Here is a 13,965-nt window from a genome sequence, read left to right as displayed (position 1 = left end):
GTTAGCAGTCGAGGGATGAACCCCCCTGGTTTCTGGAAGCCCGGCCACCCTCACTCGGTGGCTGCTGCCTTCTGGCGTCTCGCCGCTAGATGCCCCTGCGCGCTGCAGGGAGCGCAGAGCCACCGCCGTCCCCCCTGGTCAACACCGACGCAAAGGTGGAGCTCGAGCGGTGCGCCTCTTCGCTCCTGCAGCCCCTTCTTGTCATGCTTAGGACACTTTGTGATTCTGCGTAATAGAAAGACTGTAAAACGTCAGATTCTGCAGAGAGTCCACCCGTCCTAATGGGAACAAGGCATACTGTAAAATAGCTAAATTATCGCGAGCCTGCGGCTGTCGCCCCAGCCGAGGAGTTAATTCTCTGCGCCCCTTAGACCTTTGTTCCTTCTGCCCAGGCTCGCTGCTTGCTTACCGAGGACTAACTCAGAATTTCAGACCTCGGTATCTCAAAAGCGTTCCTTCAGCAGTGGCTGGCGCACAGGAAACCTGTGCTTGGTCCGCCTGGGCTTTTCCCCAGCGTTTGACAAAGTGCATTTGTGGCCTTGCATTAGTCGCAGAATTAATCACGCCTGACAGGCCAAGTGCAGCCCCGTGCGAAAGGGCAGAGCTCCAGCGAGGCCAGCGGCTCCTGCCAGCTCTGCCCCGGCCTCGTCCATCTGAAGCCATTCTTTGCAAACACTAATTTATTTTCTAGGCGGAGGAGGGGGGACTCATTTTTGGTGTGTCCCCTGGGCAGGTTTTCATTTTTTAATGTGACTGGCAGGGTCAAGTGACAGAAATGCTTTTCTTTGGTGATGGACAGCAGAGAAAGGAAGCCTTTGTCAGCATGGAGCTGCCACTCTTTTTTGGTGACACCTTTCTTCCAGGCCTGCCAGCGAGGGTGAAAATGGCAGTGATTTGTTTGGTAACTCCTTATGGACATGCCTCTACTTCCACCAGGCAGGTCTATTTATAACCTGAGTTTATAACCCTAAGTTAACCCCCGGCTGTGCATAACCTACCTATGTCATTAGGCTTGGAAAAGGTTGCAGCAATAGTTGTTGGTTTTTTTCTTTTTTTTGTTTTTTTTTAATTTGTCTGAAATTTTAACAGTGTAAGTGCGATGTGGTTATTCTTTCTCTTCTTACCTGGACTGCGTAACTCCCATTCTGCGTGCGTGTGCGTGTGTCCCGCTGCACGAAGCACCCGTGCTCTCTGCCGGTGCAGAAGCCCGCCAGGTGGACAGGCTTTGCTGCAACAACGTCCTGCAGCAAGAGCGACTTGGGCCGCACTCTTCTCTCTTCCCTGCCCCCTGAAACGGAGCAGGCTGGTTAGTTCAGACTGAGACTCGCGCCGTCCTGGAGCCTGCGCCCTGCCACAAGCCCCAGCATCCACCGGCTGTGACACCCTGCGTGCCGTCGGGCCTGTCCTCTCGGCTTGCCTCTCCAGGAAACCCCTGCATTGAATCCGGGGTTTCCAAACACCTAAAACCCCTAGCTTATAAGCGTTACTTCTCCTACGAGCATGGTCTTTGGTCAGAGCTGGGCTGGTGGGTCCGGTGGGTTGGGTTTGCTGGGCAGACGTGGAGGACTTCTGCAGGAGTTGGCTTTGGAGTGGTCTACCGAACTGTCTCTCCTGGCCGCCAGGAATGGCCAGAGGTGTCACGCTCCTCAGGTGTAAAGGCTCAGTGCACGGTTCTTGTGTTTAACTTGAAATTACAGGGATTTAAGCGCGCGCCCCCAGCAAAGCATGCGTTAAGGCTGAGAGAGGAGCATGGCGGAAGCAATGCCTCGAGAGCATAACCCATTTCTTCAGCTGAATTTTCCCTGAAATAAAACCTTTTTCAAGAAAAAAAGGAACCTCTTTCGCCTTCTGTGCAACAAGGGAGCATGATTTTCTCACATGCCACACATCAATAAAAACGAGAAGTCCTAGGAAAAACATCCTCCGAGTTCTCTCTCTGTAAATGTCCTCCCTTCAGGCATGCCTTCCTTTTTTAAATGCCTGCTAAACCCACCTCCCTGCTTTTCTTCATCATACTCCCAGTCCCTTTCCTTCTCCAGAAATAAATCTGAATGTCTCTTGAACTCATTTATACTGCTCGGTTGCCTTCCCCAGCCTAACTCGTTCCATATGGCTATTGCTCTTTGCGTGGAGCAGTTCTGCCTGGGTTCCCTCATTTACTTCCAAGATTCTTAATTTTATGAACAATTTCCTAACAATCAGATCAATTAGAATGTGGAAAAGTCCTCCAAGGGAAGCGGTAGGATCCCTGTCACTGGTATAGTGCAAATTTGGGCCAGACAAAGCAATTCTGCCCGTCCTCTGCGGAACAATCCCTTGGATGGGCTGATCTAATAAAGCAGATATTTTCCATCTTTGCATTCCTGGGGCCTGATCCTCCTCCCAGTGACACCAGTGGCCACGCTCTCCCGGGTCTCCTGGGGGGAGGCTGGGTTCCTTCTGCCCGTCACGCCGGGGCTTTGCCTTCTGCGCGCAGCTCTGCCTTTTTCCAGAGTGAGGGCCACGTGACGTGAAATCACTTTGGGTTATTTAGGCTTGCTTTCACAATTATAGCTGCTGCTGCTTTGCCATTCTTTTTTTTTTCCCCCTTATTTATTCTGAGTAATGCCTGACACATGCTTATTTCATGCTTCGTACCGATATATTTCAACGAAAGGCAAACATAAAGAATGAAACCAATACAGTTTTAATGGATCAAATACCATCCTACTAAAAACCACAATTTTCGAATCAACATTTTTATTGAAACAGACTTTCATTCAGAGCAAAGCATCCTACTGAAACCCAACATTTTTTCAAACTCTTGTCCAACAGTCTCTTTTATTTTCCCATCTCAAACAGGTAATTTTCCAATCAGACCTATTATACCAAATCAATTTACATTTACCAAAAATATATAATTACAAGAATTAGCCCAAACCGACGTATTTTTTTAATCCTTCGCCTGTTAACGCAAACCACATATATCTGCAAGTAGGAATTCTTTTGGAGACCAATGGAAATATATTCCAAACAATGCATTCTTATTCAAATTCTTATACACTTTAATCAAAAAAATCTTGTATTATCTGCAACCAATATCTTCGAAGTCAGCCCATTTTATTTTGTTTAAGTCAGACCACTTTTACTAACCCCCTCGTTTATATGGAATTAATATAGTATGAGTATTGAATGCGATGCCTAATGACTTTGATATAATAACACAAGCAAGTTATTTTCAGTATATATATAACGAATGGCTGTATTGCTGATATTTACCAAACCGAAACATATTTTTATGGAAAACAGGAGGGATACCCAGCAAGGACTAGCTTTTTCCCTAGCCTTGCATGGCTGAAGGGGATCGGGGTGGAGGAGTGGAGGACCAAAGGGGAGTGCTCAGGAGAGCGTATTTCCACCCTCCAAACTTCTGCTGTCTCAAGTAGCGCACAAGAGCACAGGACGGTGATAGCGTCTTCGCGCTGGAGACTCCCACGTGGTGTTACGCCTTCCATAACCTCCAAAAAACCACAAATGTAGGAGGTTTTATGGCCACAGCTTCTATGGGAAACTTTTTTGGGACCGTCTCCGTGGATGGTTGGGAACCTTCTTCCAGCTGCAGGCCAGCGGAGATCCACCTGCCTGGAGCCAGCACTGGCCTCGCTGGATCTCCTCCATCCCTGAGATGTGGTTGTGGACAGGAGTTATATCTGCTCTCGGCTTTCACTTCTCTTGGCTAACAGACAGGCTCTCCTTTCTCTGCGGTACCTTGGAGCTCTTCTCTGTGCTGGCTCTAGCTCCAGCTGAGCTTCCTTGCACGTGGATGACCAAATTCCTGAATTCGCTATTAAAGAAGGTCTCAACAGAGTCTTATAAAACAGCAATAAAATTTTCCTGTCCTGGGTAGATTTGCACCACATGATATGTCCCCTCAGCTGTCTACCTTTTCCTGCCTATGGCTGAAATTCTAGCTGTTGGTTCCCATGATCATACCTATCTCACCTAGCTTTGGCAGCCATCTCAAAGAGAAGTGTTTGGTCTGACCTAGCATGGGAAAGAAAAGTGCCTCCACAGGACAGGTCCTCTGATCTTACCGTAGCTTGGGTCACCCTTGGGAGATGCTGGTCTTCCTCCAGGACTCCGAGAGGGAGCAGGCAGCAGGAGATACCCGCAGCTGGGTGGACAACCGTGCAGCACAGCGCCTGGGGGTGTGCCGGTCCCCGGCTAGCTGGCACACGGGTGGTCCCACCCACGCGGTACCTGGGAAGGGGGAGAGGGGCAGGCGGGCTTCGCGGCACCGGCAAGTCCCGGTCTCCATCCCTGCCGTGGCTTTTCCAGGTGGCTGATGAGAGGGTTGAGGTAGGGCTGGCGTTTCGGTCCCTGCCAGGCAGCGGGGAGGCTGGGAAGCTGGCCTGGCTAAATTCATTTATTCCTCTGCTTGCTCCTTTATTTATTGAGGGGCTGAGCGGGCTTGGCAGTATTCTGGTATTTCAGCAAAATTAGATATTAATTTTCTCCTAAATGCTCCATAATTTTATTTTATTAAAACTTTTACAAGGAGAGAGAGAGAGTTTTCTTGCGCCATCCCAAATGGGCACCAATAAAATCTTTATACCCTACCACAGTCTCAGGTACTCCACGTTTGCAAAGAAAAATACGTTATGCAGAGAAATTATTTTTTTTTAAATATCTATTAGAGAAAGGATATAAAACTTTATGGGCGCTATATTTCCTACCCCTCTACTTCAGAAAGCCAACTTTCTCAAGTATTATACACCAAGCGTACAGTCCTGAAAGGGAGGAAAAGGGAAATAAACCTTTAGGCAAACGTGGGGATCTCCGAGAGCACTTCCAATATTTTTTACTGTGAAAGTAATACCCTGATTTTAAGGTCTGGTGCCTTAGGAACGGAGACGGGTGTGGAGGAGAGCAGCCCAGGCATCTGCCCCAGGTTCGAGGGGCTGGGAAGACCATGCTGGGAAGGTAGCAAGCCTTGGAAGGTGATGGGACTTCCCAAAGTACCCGTGCAAGCAGAGGGGTTCTCCTCCTGCTTTTTAATCCCAGAGCTCTTGACACTGCTTGGGACAAACCGTCCCTTTACCGTCGCCTCTTTCAGACCGTGGGGGGTTTTGCACAAAAAGGCTAATCCGCAGCTTGGATCAACTGGGGTAGCCCTGCTAGAGCCAGACGATCGCTCTTGGCTGAAGCTAGCCAAGAATCTGGTCCAGCTTTCCAGTCTTTATTGGGAAAAATTTGTTTACAGCTATATACTGGGCAAAGGAAGCTTGTGCAGCCCTTCTACAGCACTTATTCACACAAAGCTTTAATATTTGATAATGTTATTTAATAAAATCTGTTACAAGGTTCTTAAATAACTCTTTATGACCCTTTTATGATTTATGTCATGACACATAACCTCGGGTGTATATATTTTATGTTATTACAGATGTGTAAACTGATATTAATTGTACACATTTTCCCCTGAAGTATAAGAACTTATTTTTTTTTCTCTTTTTCCCTTGGCTATATAACTAGACATATAATAATTTCTACAGAAGGTAAAACCAGCACATATAGTAAAAAATGGATGAAAAATGTTTGTGCAGCTCTGCCTTTCATTTTAAATGAATATAAATGTTCGTATATGTCATAAATTTAAGCTGCAAGTAAATTACTGCCAAGTTCTGAGCCCATCTCATGTTTGAATCCTGGAGTAAAATAGAAAACATTTGTTGAATCAGTCTGCTGAAAGCAGCAAGGAAATGATGTAATGTTTATGAAATATGCAGTTTTGATACAATCCAATTAGCACTCCTGGTTGCTCTCTCGCAGGCTTGCAGCAGGTTTGCTGCGGGGACTGACCCCCGCAGCGGCGGGGACGGATGGCTTTCCTCAGGAGGGTGCCCAAGCAGCTCCCTGCAGCCCGCAGGTTATTGCTCATGCCGCTGCTAACGATGCCCCCCAAAACGCTCGTCAAGACCGCCAGCCCAGGCCGCGCTGCCCAAGGTTTCCTGGTAGGACAGGGCAAACGGGTGAGAAACACCCCCCACCACCCCCCCCCGAGCAAATCTGGGTTTCCAAGGGGGCCTTTCAGTGAGAACTGCTAAAACTTCCCTTTTTCTTGAGTGAAACGCCCATCAGCAGCTGCCGCGCTTCTGTGCGATAGGGGCGGCGCAGCATCCCCTCTCTCCAGGGGCTTTTACGGAGTGAACCCAGGAAGCTCACCTGGTGTGGCCGTGCCCAGCAAAACGGGGTCGGGACAGGCGATAGCGTCCCGAAGTAGGACTACAGCGTCAGGAACTGCACCCTGGCTTTCTGAACCCACGGGATTTTCCACCCCGAAATCCGTCTCTGCAAATGATAACCCCAGCTGAGGAAGTCACAGCATCAAAAAGAAGGAAAATAAAGCCAAGATACCTTTCTCTTCAAATGCGATTTACAAAACATTTCAGCATCTGGAACAAGGGACATTAGTTTTGATTATTTCCTTATGATATTTATTCAATTTGTTATACTTAAAACTATTATTGTTTTCTATTCTATCTCTCCCTCACTCTGTTCTTCTCTTTCATCCCCATATTTCTGTTCATTTGTCAAGCACAGCTAAAGGAAAAAAAAAAAACAACGGCAGGAAAAAAAAGTCGAAATATGTCATCAATGTGGCCTTTTTTGTTTTATGACATTAAATGAACTGCCTGCCCAGGCAGAAAAAATAAAGCAAGTATTTGAAGTTTGACATTATAACAACCAAAAGCGAAGCATGAAAGTGAGTCAGTAATCGAATACTTGGGTAGTGTATTTACCCAAACCTCTGCTAATGATGGTGTAATGCCGCTGATGGACACACACGCGTGTCTGCCATGTCATGGGCTGCAAGCTGACGTGAAGTTAACTTGAACTCACGTTAAATACTGAATTAAAAGTAGCCATGCTCGGATGGCACAGGGACACGAGCCTCACTTGAAGCTTTATAAACCAGTCAAAGCTGCAGAAATCAGCCCGGAGATGCTGGCAGATGTTCTCAGCAGCTGGGTCCGGTGGCCACAAGTCTCCCTGCTCTCCATCCTGCACGAGGACAACTGCGTTGTCCCGTCGGCCAAGAGGGCTCCTCTCGCTCTTCAACATGCCCATCCCGAGGAAGGAGCAGCAGGGATCTCTTCCCACCAGGGAGTCTGCGGAGGAGCTCCTCATCAAGCTGGGCTGATGATGGATTTTTTGGCTCCCTGGCCAAACCAGACAAAAAAAACCCCAGCGTATGTTGAATCTCAGCTTTTGGGGGAAAAATATAAAACCCCAAACATGTCATGTGGGGTCAACCTGAAACATCATCTTTGATTCAAATCCGAAGTACTTTGTTTTGCTTTGCTGAGTTATTTAACTCTTTTGTTCTAACTTTTGTCTTTTAATTTAGGTCAATTTAGAAATAAACAAATGCTGTTTGGAAACAAAGGGCTTAAAGGTTTTGCTTGGGAAATGTCAAATGTTTTAGCAAGTCTGAAGTGAAATATTTTGACATTTTCCAAAAAAAAAAATAGAACGATCCGTGCTTTTTTCTAGCTGAAATCAATAGCTGAATTTGACCTGAAAGTGTGAATAGTTTCTCTTTTCTTCTAAAACTCCATTTGTAAATGAAATTAATTTCAGGGGGGGAAAAAAAAAAAACAAAAAACAAACAAACTATGTCCAAGCGTAGTTGTTTTCTCCTGTTGCAAGGGAAGCCTCCAGAAACCCCGTGTTCTCCTGCTCAGGTGCCCGAGCTGGACGCATGCTTCCTGCAGGACCGGGGCACTTAGGGATCTTCCTTTTCCATCCAACAGCTATTCGGATGTAGTAAGAATGCATCTGTTAATAACCATGCGGGAGACGGCTCTTCTCTTTAGAGTAAGGGCCTTGGCCGACACATCATCTGCAAATCGCTCCCAATCCCTTCTTGCTCCTCCCGCGTGCCCTTGTTAAACCCTGCTCTTGTTAGATGGCCAGCTGTTTTGTCCGGGGAATAGTCAAGGTCTACTAAGGTCAGTGCTGATTTTGGTGGTGTTTGCTCCTCAAGCGCGTTTCTGAACGTGGTCCTCTCTTTGCTGTTTTCTCCTCTTCAGTGCCTGCACTGATTACAAGTTGGCCGGTTGCTCCGTCCTGAGCGAGCAGAGTTTATTTAAGTCAGTTTACAGTGGCATGGGATACAGCTGGGTGTTACAGCACACACTTAATAAATTACCAGCTGGTAAGAAATATGTTTGGACAATGGGGAGAGACAATGGCTGAGATAAAAAAGAGTAAAAGTCATGCCTGCTTTGAGGAAAGCAAACACAACGCTGCCAGCAGCCATCCCACACGGGTCTGAGCTTGCGTTTTCCACATCTCCCACGCCTGGTCCAACTAACCCTTTCTCTGGGCGTTACCACGGCAGATGAGGCTGAGAGCGTGTGAGAAAACCCCCCCCAGGGTCAGGCCAGTCTCTTTTGCTACATAAATGCAGAAGAAAAGTCCAGCCAGGCTGCCACGGGCGGCCATCAGCCTACCTAGTCCCGTGGGACCGCACATCTCCTCTCCGACCTCGCCTGGTGCGACGCAGCCAGCTTTGCTTTTACGGCCCCGGGTGGGATTTGTAATGGAAGCGCAGCAAAACTGTCGCGAAACAGTTTTTGCGATGATTTGCAGGTTAACTCTGGCACCACGAAACGCTGGTGCTAGTGCCCCGTCTCAACCCCGGGTCAACCCAGGCGCTGCTGGGGGGCTTGGAGCTCTTCCAGCTGCCTGCTGAAGCGATGCGTGAAGCTGCTTTGCTCCCCACCCAGGCAGAAGTGCAATTCCTCAGCTCCCGGCCGCTGGGAAAGTTTACTGTGGAAACCGATACCCTCCTAAAAGTCCTCCTTCGCCCCGGTGTCACTGCAGGTAGGGCTGGGTCAGAGGATTACTCTGGGGCTGCCAGCCAGGCTCATTGTCCTCTGAAGCGTGAATGAATGGGGTAATTTAACCCCGCGGAGATAACGAACCAGCGTGTCTGTACCAACAGTTGTTATTAGCATTTCCCATGAAGCTGCCGGGTGTTGGTTTAAAGGGTCTTTTAACAAATTATCAGGATATCTGGCTCCTTCCAGGTGCTGAGTGTCTCTGTGACGCGGCTTCTCTCTAGACATCAACTGAGAACAGGCAGGAAAGCTTTAATTACCTCCAATGTTCGTTACGCGCCTGTCGGGAATTTGAAGCCGGGCTGGCGGGTGGTGGGTACCACGTCTTACACTCCAGCTCACGTTGTCCATCCTGCTGGAGAAATTTTGCTCCTTAGACAATACCTGCACTCGGGGAGCTTTATGAGGCATTTCTCTACTTTTCTGGGTATGCGCCAATGTTTTTCCTTCGAAGTGGGATTTAAATAGGTAGTAGCTGCACCGGTTTAGGCTAATATTGATAATGCTTATACCAATCCATACCAAAAATTATGAAAAATATATCAGTCTAAGATTATACCAGTTAATTCAACTGGAAATCAGTTGTCCCCTTTGCCAGCTTTCATGGGTGGACCTCTTCCACAAGCAGCTGGGCATGTTAATCCGGGCTGCCGATTATATGCCAGCAAATTTCCCAGCTGATGATAAGAAAGAGGTTAGCTGGAACTCCTTGACTGGTTAGCTGCGAAGTTATTTGCTCCTTACGCAAAACGTGATCATCGGCATCACATCCTCGCTCTCTGCTCATTCACTGCATCTGCCCAATCTTCCTTGATTGCCACCGCTGTGAAGCGGAGAAGAACCAGTCATGGATAGATGGGATGGGTGGGATGGGGGCTCAGCCCCCCCGAGTTCACCACCAGCAGCAGCGGTGGGCTTTGGGTCGCACACTGCCGTGGAATAACTGGTTTTGGTGGGCACCTTTTGGCTGTCTGAAATAGTGGAGCTATTACATCAGTATCCGACCCGAGCCCACCTCGCACAGGGCCATCCTGCGTGCACCGCAGCACCGAGGTTATTGGGGTGCTGGGGATCCCATCCCAGCTGCACCCCGCTGCAGGAGCGGGGAGCACAGCTGCAGAAAGTCCCTTTGGATCTGCTGCAGAAGCAGCCACATCTCCTGTGGTTCCTCCTGCCGCCTCGTCCTCTGCATCCTTGCTCTTAACCCGGATAACTCGCTCCCTCCGCCAGCCGCCCCGCTGTGCCCCTGCTCTCCTGCAAAGGTGAGGGCAGCCGGCTGGGCGGAGGCAGCCCTTCCACGGAGGGGGTGTCCCCGGCGCCAGGGCCGAGGCAGCCCCTGGCATCCTCCAGTGCAAGCCACCCAGACGCCCGAATTAGCAGGGAGGCACAAGGGCTCCCGTTTCACACGCCGTCCGTCCCTCCCTCAGTTCCCCGGGTTCTCAGAGCGTGCCAGCCTGCAGCTGGGACGGCTCAGCTGCAGCCAGGGGGGCTCTGGGGACCCAATGTGTCCTCCCTCTCCTTTCAGGAGGGCAGCTAGCCACGGCTCGAGCAGTCGCAGTGCAGCAGTTCCCTTTTGGTCTTTCGTGAAGGCAGCTATTTTTTTTCCCGTGGATGGGGCTCCGTTGTGTAATTTCCCCAGAAACAACAGCCTCTCCTTTTCTGCCTTAATTGCCCTGTCATTTTTGCGTGTGTCCAAGAGAGCCTGAGTGCAACCGGTGGGGTGAAAAGCGCAGGCTGTGACTGCTCTATACGGCCCCTTGTCCTAAAGGGCAGCATCACCTATAGCGCGGGGCTCTGTGCCCAGACAAGACACCTGGTAGCAGGCATGGAGCTTTGGATACTTCATTTATCTGCAGGCAGAGGATTCAGCATTTCAGTACCTATCTTCGTGAAAGCCTGCAGACCTTAGATCAAAATTTTAATTTTGCCTCGCGTCAGATTCTCCAGCAGATGAAATGCATTCTGCTCTGGGAAGCCATCTACCATCGCAAATGTCCAGCATAAAACAGCATATCAGTTTTATTAAGCAGGATGCTAGGCAATTTAATAGCCTGGTTTAATTCAGTAGAATTCATCCAGCTTAAGTATTTTTCCATCTTCTACTCAACCCGTTTTATGATTTATCAATTACCTATTTCACATATATCATGGGTTTCACTTTTTCACTCTGTAAATCATATTCCTGGCTGAAGAAATGGGGTGGTTTTACAATTGAAAAAAAACCCAACTCGTCTCTCTATGTAAGAGGCATAATACTTTCCGCGAAATATTTAAAACATCATTTACAGTAGATGCAATTCAGCAATGAGTCAGAAGATTTGCAGGATGTTCACGAGGTTATAGTGACCTTTTGAGGATAAACTGTATTAAGTATTAATCTTTCCTACAAATAAACCTGATTTCCATCAATAGGCAGTTCTTTTTTTTTTTTTCCCTGCTAAGTATGCCACCCCTTTTTGAGAAAGCCTCTCCCCATAGCATCGCCGGCGTCTCACGGTTTGAGAGGAGCTGCCCTCCCATTCAAACACGGAGATGACTTTTCACTGACGATGGGAGGTTTGTGGGTGTCTCCCCCAAAGCCTTATTTTGTAAAGCGCTTACTGAAACGCTGCCTGAAAAAACAAACGCGAAGCTTAAATCCCTCACCCGCATCCCGAGGGGACATCTCCATTCACTCCGCCGGGCGCTGGCCCAGGCTCTGGCTGTGCAAAGGCACGGCAAGATAATTGCAGTAGGTCCTGCAACAGCACTGCCAAACTAAAACTAAAATTTTGTAATTCTTTTCTTTTAATCGTCCATTGTATCCGATCCTGACCGAAGACTTTAAGAAACCAGACCGCTGGGTAAAATCCTGGCTTCACGGAGGTCAACGGCAGAAACTTCCGTGGCCTTAATGAGGTCACGGGCTCTCCCCAGCTCTGCTGCGACTTTATTTATGTTGTGGTTTAATGAATGATTGTCTAATGCAGGTGCGTAAATGACTCCAAATCAGACCGAGATCCCTGCGGTGGTTGGTGCTGTATGGGAACGTGATATTAGGCTGTCTCTGTCCCAAAGACCGGGGCTTTAAGAGAAAAGATAGGGAGAAAATACGACTCACCTAAGAATTTTAAGCCAGGTGGTAAATTTTGCCATTTTTGCCGTGCCGCTCCTCCGGCTCGAACCCACGGCATCGGCAGGCGAAAGGGAATTATTACTTTGCAAAAATACCCCAAAAAAGCAATACTTCTGGAAACCTGCGCCGGAAGAGGGTAGAGGCTGAAGCCCACCACAAAACCCCTCTACCTGGCGATTACAGCTCCTTTTTATGGTCAGTAGTGTTATTGACCCATCAGCATCTAATCAATGGGGACCAATTTAATGAACTGATGTGATAATTAAGTGGGGTTTTATGGGTTCAGTCTGGAACATGACCGCTGGCGAAAATGGTTTTGACTCGAGGTTTTAACATGGAGAATAAACCTTTCACGGAAACAGAGTCGCCCATTAAAGTTGATGATATTGTGAAAAACGTTCGTCTCGTCCTCAGAAACGTACGTCCTTCACGTTTTAAAGAAGTATAACAGAAAACATTACCAAGAGCATTAGAGGGTTTTTTTTCTCTGCCAGGAACCAACCGGTTGCAAACGCTTTCAAATGGAAACAACTCAGAAATTTCAAAAATGTTTGCAAAAAAGACATTTTCACTTTTCAACCAACTCTGTTATTGATTTTCCAGGCTGAATAAGGAATGCTTGTTGAATTTTATGGAAACTGATAGTGGGACTATATGAAACTGGCCATAAAAGATAACAGATTTTGTTTTAAAGTCAGATAAAAGTTATAGTCCCATGTTATTTGGCATATGAATTTCCTGTGATACCAATAAAAATGTTAGTTATAAAGCATTTCCTGAGGAATGGTTGTAACCCCAAATGATCATGGTTATTTGCTGAGGAAAATAGGGTTTATTCCGAACAATAAACCTATGCAGATTTATTAACCTGGGAAACACACAGCCATTTCACGTACCAATCCGGTTCAAGCTGATGGAATTAATAACACTGATATAATGAAAAATATCTTTTACACTCCAAAACCATTGCCTGCATAATGTCACACGTAAAAGAGTTTACTTAGCAGCCCTTTAGCTCTATTTTCCCATTCTTCGCAGAAGTCTTCATTCACAATGGATTGGTTCTATTTAAATGGTGATATTTGCTGTGTATCATGTTACCGCGGCGCTATTCCCTGTAGATGAATGAAAGCCGAGCATGAGCTAACAAGAAAAATACTCGGAAGATGAAAATTCGAAACAACCGAAAATGCCTTTCATGCTTTCAAGGTGATGGCAAGCGAGCCCGACGGGCGCTCGTGGTACCTCCAAACCCTCCCCGGCGTGCTCTGCGCCGGGAGCGCCTTAGCCCACCTTTGCTGCAGGCGTAAACAGCCTGAGCCCCCCCCTCCCCCCGGGAATTCAACTCGGAAAATGAATGGGGAGAAGATTCAGTGAAGAGTTAAGCAGCGCTTGTTCCACAGCCCTCTGAGCTCACCTGGGAACCCGCCCGCTGGCTCGGCAGCGGGCTGGGTCGGGGCTGCGACGAATGTATGGAGGCTGAGCCCTGATGGTAGGTGTCAGGAGCAGCACGGCGGGTCTCTCCTGCCGAGATCTGTATTTTCCCTCCCCTTTGAGACCGCAGCCCTAACTGCAAAGCATAGCTCTGTTAATAAAGCGGCACCGGAGGATGCACAGCCGCAAAAGCTTCAGCCATCCGCTTCATCTCTTCTGATTAGCTGGCGGCAGAACCGTACAGCTCCTGTCCTCCCAGGGGTTTGGGTGTCTGTGCTATAAAGTCCTCCGAAGGCACCTACAAAGGCTCGCCTCTGCCTGCCACCAGCCTGGCTGCCTCCTGCCAGAGGAGCTCAGCATCGCCAGCCCCAGCACGGCCAGCTCCTCTGTCTACAGCGACGTGTAGGTCCCAGGCCCGCTATGTGGGGACAGAGCTCCCCAAGTTGTTCTCCTAAGCCAATGAAGTTTTTCACGTTATCGTGCAATTTTGTAATTTTCTTAATGTAGGAATATGTTGTGGTTTAACCC

This window comes from Aptenodytes forsteri, unplaced genomic scaffold (genome assembly GCF_000699145.1).
Source record: "Aptenodytes forsteri isolate BGI_AS27 unplaced genomic scaffold, ASM69914v1 Scaffold185, whole genome shotgun sequence".
In the NCBI taxonomy this organism is placed as follows: domain Eukaryota; kingdom Metazoa; phylum Chordata; class Aves; order Sphenisciformes; family Spheniscidae; genus Aptenodytes; species Aptenodytes forsteri.
Note: the sequence above shows the minus strand (reverse complement) of the source record.